We start from the raw sequence: 5,089 nt of genomic DNA on the forward strand, positions 1-5,089 counted from the left end.
CAGCAATAAAACCGGTAAAATGTATGTTACATAGAGCAAATGGCCAAATCATCAGTAAATTTTATTTTGGGACTTATTCGCAAATTAGGGTAAAATAATGGGACTTTAGTGAAACAGGTAAGTAATAAAGCCGGTAAACCGGAAAAAAGGGTCAAATCGCCAGTTTTACCGGTAATTCATGCTTTTTGGTAAACAAAATTTAGTTTGGGACTTTTTCGTAAATTAGGGTAAAATTTTAGGACTTTTCTGGAGATTTCCCCAATAAATAATTATATTAATTTCATCAATCAACAATAACCCGATTACCCATTTCCGTTATCCTCACTTTACGTCCCTAAAACAACTATCACAAGGGACCTAGCCTAAGGATTTTTCATCGGGGCAACAACACTGCTTTGGGGGTTTCCCAGTAATTTATGTCAAATAAGGCAACCATGTGGGGGTTGGAGTACATCAATTGAACACCCAAGTTCAATAACACCTACAAGTGGTGAGCCTGCCAGCGTTCCACTGGACTGTCTAGAAGAGTCCGTGGTCGTCATCTAAATTCCGCTAGATGACCGAATCAGCAACAACATCGAGGCCTCTCATCATTTTATTTAATCACACATCCACTATCTACCCATGTTTCACCCAACATAATTGTAGATAAAAGTACATATACAACTTAAAACCTGTATAAAACATTCATTCAACACTTATCTCAAATAAACAAATAATATATAAACACATAGCACGTATTTTATAGAGAATACTTCGTATCTGTGTGTTAGAAGAAAATGAATATACACTCACTTGATAAGACGATGATCGGACAGCACTACGCTCTTTAAAGTAATATACACTCACTTGATAAGACAATGATCGGACTTCACACAGGCAGAGTTTCGGCTTGAAAACTCTTTTTCTCGGTATCTTCGGGGCTTCGGGACTTGCTTCGGGTGTCGGGATGATACCGAGACTTCGGGGCAGTATTGGGGGGGGGGGGGGGCTTAAAGATGAGAAAAGTAGGAGAGAGGTTTATAAATTAGCAACCAAACCGGCTGCCCTTGCTTTCTATTTATAGGGTGAAATTTATGGATTCACGTCGTGAACCACAAGTGTTCACGTCGTGAACTTGGTCATGATCAGTTCGTAGTCGCGACGTCAGTCTGTCAGGCTCTGGGAGACGTCAATCACTAGTTTACGTCGTGAATCTCCTGTTCACGTCGTGAGGTCTGACAGATGTTGAAGTTTGTGCTCTGAACTTCAGAAATTCATATCTTTCGCATACGAGCTCCGTTTTCTATGTTCTTTATATCCACGCGTAGGTCAGATTATGCTCTACGACTTTCGTTTAGACTCCGTCGGCTAATTTTGACTTTATTTTTATTATTATAGTTTTAGTAGGCCGGGACAGGAAAAGTCTGTTATAAATTCATAACTTCTTCATCCGATATCCGTTTTCGTCTGTCTTTTTACCGTTGCACTACTATTAACGAGATCTTCAATTCTCGTTTAGATTGTCTCGGCTAGAAATCATTCGATCTCGTATTCGAACTTTGGGTTGCATAATGCTAATTCGAAACTTCGAAAAATCATAACTTCCTCATACGAAGTCAGATTTAGACGTTCTTTTCATGCATGATCTGGTTTAACGTATTCTACGAATTTCGTTTAGATCTCTAAGGCTAAAAATTGCTCTATCGTAAATTCATTATTTACGTCACACAATGTCGTACCGGTTCTGTCGCGAAACTTCGACAGGTCATAACTTCTTCGTTATAACTCGGATTTTGGCATTCTTTATATATCCGGAATCCTTGTCACAACCACTACAACTTCCTTCATAGATATTGGGTTTATCTAATATAATATTTTAACGCTTATTTTTATCCTTAATTCATTTAAGTCACACAATTAAGCATAAAACACATAATACTCAAATAATACGTTTTTATTATTTCAAAACGAATTACAAAGGTTAACCTATACTATTACATCATCATTAATGCCTAGCCTAGAAACACAGGCGTTACAATTCTCTCCCCCTTAGGATGATTCCGTCCCCGGAATCACACATCAACAAAAAAATATGGATAGCGACTCATCATGTCACTCTCCGTTTCCCAGGTGAGATTTGGCCCATTCGTATGTATCCAACGGACAAACACTAATTCGACCATCTTGCGTCGCAACTTCTTAGTCTTACGATCAATGATTGCCTCTAGTTCTTCAATTAACCTTTTGTTTTCATCAATCCTTAACTCATAAATTGGAATTATGTCGGGAACTTCTTCCGTGAACTTCCTTAAATAACACACATGGAAAGTGTTATGAATACCATTCAGTTCTTCGGGTAATTCGAGCTTGTAAGCTTGGTTCCCAATCCTATGAAGAACTTTAAACGGTCCAATAAATCTTGGACTTAACTTTCCCCTTTTACCAAATCTTATAAGTCCCTTCCACGGTGAGACTTTAAGCAAAACCGAATCCCCAACTTCAAATGTCATCCGTCTTCGCTTTTTGTCAGCATAGCTCTTTTGACGATCCTGAGCCGCTAACATTCTCTCCCTAATTATTTTCATCTTTTCAGCAGTCTGATGGACTATCTCGGGTCCCATAAACTGTTTTTCCCCTGCCTCAAGGCAACAAGACGGCGTACGACACTTCTGTCCGTACAAAGCTTGATAAGGTGCCATATTAATGCTCGAGTGGAAACTATTATTGTAGGAAAATTCTACCAAAGGTAAATGTTCATCCCAGTTACTTGGAATTCCAGGGTACATGCTCTCAGCATATCTTCAAGTGTTTGAATCGTTCGTTCACTCTGACCATCAGTCTGTGGATGGTAAGCTGTACTCAAACACAACTTGGTACCCAATTCCTCTTGTAGACTTTTCCAAAACCTTGAGGTGAAACGGCTGTCACGATCTGATACAATCTTTAATGGAACATCGTGAAGCCTCACAATTTCCTTCACGTAAGAATTCGCAAGCCTATCCATAGACCATTTCTCATTGGCTTCTATGAAGTACGCACTCTTAGTGAAGCGATCCACAACCACCCAAATCATGTCGTGACCGTTCTTTGTTCTGGGCAGTTTAGTGACAAAATCCATGGCGATGTCTTCCCATTTACCCATGGCTACAGGTAAAGGTTCTAAACTCCCATATGGTTTCTGATGTTGTGCCTTAACTCTCGCACACGTCATACACTCGGCCACATACTTTGCAATATCAAGCTTCATCGTCGGCCACCAGTAGAAGGGTTTTAGGTCCCTATACATTTTAGTGCTGCCAGGATGAATTGAGTACATGGTTTTGTGAGCTTCTTCCATCAGAATATCTCTTATTCCTCCTAACTTAGGTACCCAAATTCGATCTTGGAATACCTTCAGTCCGTGACTGTTTATACCGAACACTAACGTTTTGCCCAAACGTTCTTCCTTTCGGTCATTCTTCTCAGAAGCTTCTTCTTGAGCTTTCTTTATACCCTCCACAGTTGTCGAGACAACTTCTATTCTCAACGCTGGCCTTTTTCTTTCAAGATTGACTTTCCGACTGAGAGCATCAGCAACAACATTGGCTTTACCGGGGTGGTAAAGTATCTCACAGTCGTAGTCCTTAAGTAACTCTAGTCAGCGTCTTTGCCTCATATTCAATTCTTTATGATTAAAGATATATTGGAGACTCTTATGATTAGTGAAAAGTTTGCACTTCTTGCCATATAGGTAATGCCTCCATATCTTTAGAGCAAATACTACCGCTACCAACTCCAAATCATGAGTGGGGTAGTTCTTTTCTTGCTCTTTCAGCTGTCGAGATGCATATGCTATCACAATTTCTCTTTGGGTAAAAACACAACCCAACCCAACCCCAGACGCATCGCTATAGACAGCGAAGTCCTCAACTCCATCGGGTAGAGAAAGAATCGGTGCTTCACATATCTTCTTCTTTAGAAACTCGAATGCTTCTTTGTGCTTATCACTCCAAGTATAAGTAGCTCCTTTGTGGGTCAAAGCTGTCAATGGAGTAGCGATCGAAGAAAAGCCTTTGATAAACCTTCGGTAATATCCCGATAATCCCAGAAAGCTTCGGATCTCCATGGGGCTTTTCGGTTGTTCCCACTTCATCACATATTCAATCTTCGCTGGATCAACCATTATCCCTTCTTGGTTGACCACGTGACCCAAGAATTGGACTTCTCGAATCCAAAAATCACATTTGGAGAACTTAGTATACAATTTTCCTTCTCCAAGACTTCCAACACTTGTCGCAAGTGTCTGCCATGCTCCTCTTGGCTTTTCGAGTAAATCAGAATGTCATTTATGAACACTATCACAGGTTTATCAAGGAACGGTTTACAAACCCTGTTCATTAAATCCATGAATGCTGCTGGAGCATTGGTTAGTCCAAACGACATAACCAAAAACTCGTAGTGTCCATATCGTGTTCTGAATGCAGTCTTCTCGATATCCTGTTCTCTCACCTTCAGCTGATGATACCCTGACCTTAGGCCGATCTTTGAAAAATAGCTTGAACCTTGTAGTTGATCGAACAGGTCATCAATCCTTGGCAATGGATATCTATTCTTTATCGTTGCCTTATTCAGCTCTCTATAATCAATGCACATCCTCATACTCCCGTCCTTTTTCTTTACGAATAACACCGAAGCTCCCCAGGGTGATGAACTAGGTCTAATGAAACATTTGTCCAATAACTCCTGAAGTTGCATCATCAGCTCCTTCATCTCCGTTGGCGCTAGTCGGTAAGGTGCTTTTGCTATTGGCGTCGTTCCTGGTAACAAGTCGATACATAATTCTACTTGTCGATCATGCGGTAATCCAGGAAGATCTTCGAGAAATACTTCCGGATAATCACACACCACAGGAATGCTCTGCATCTCCTAATTCTCCTTCTTTACATCAATCACGAATGCCAAATATGATGTACATCCTTTGGCCAAACACTTTCTGGCTTTCATTAGACTTCGAAAAATGACTCCTTCCCTGGCGGGTTTACTTTTACTATCTTCTTCCTGCACAATATTTCGGCATCATTGGCGCTAAGCCAATCCATTCCCAGCACGATGTCGAAACCATTTAGCT

The sequence above is a fragment of the Lactuca virosa genome, chromosome 3 (assembly GCF_052849685.1).
Source record: "Lactuca virosa cultivar CGN04683 chromosome 3, Lactuca_virosa_CGN04683_v6, whole genome shotgun sequence".
NCBI lineage: Eukaryota > Viridiplantae > Streptophyta > Magnoliopsida > Asterales > Asteraceae > Lactuca > Lactuca virosa.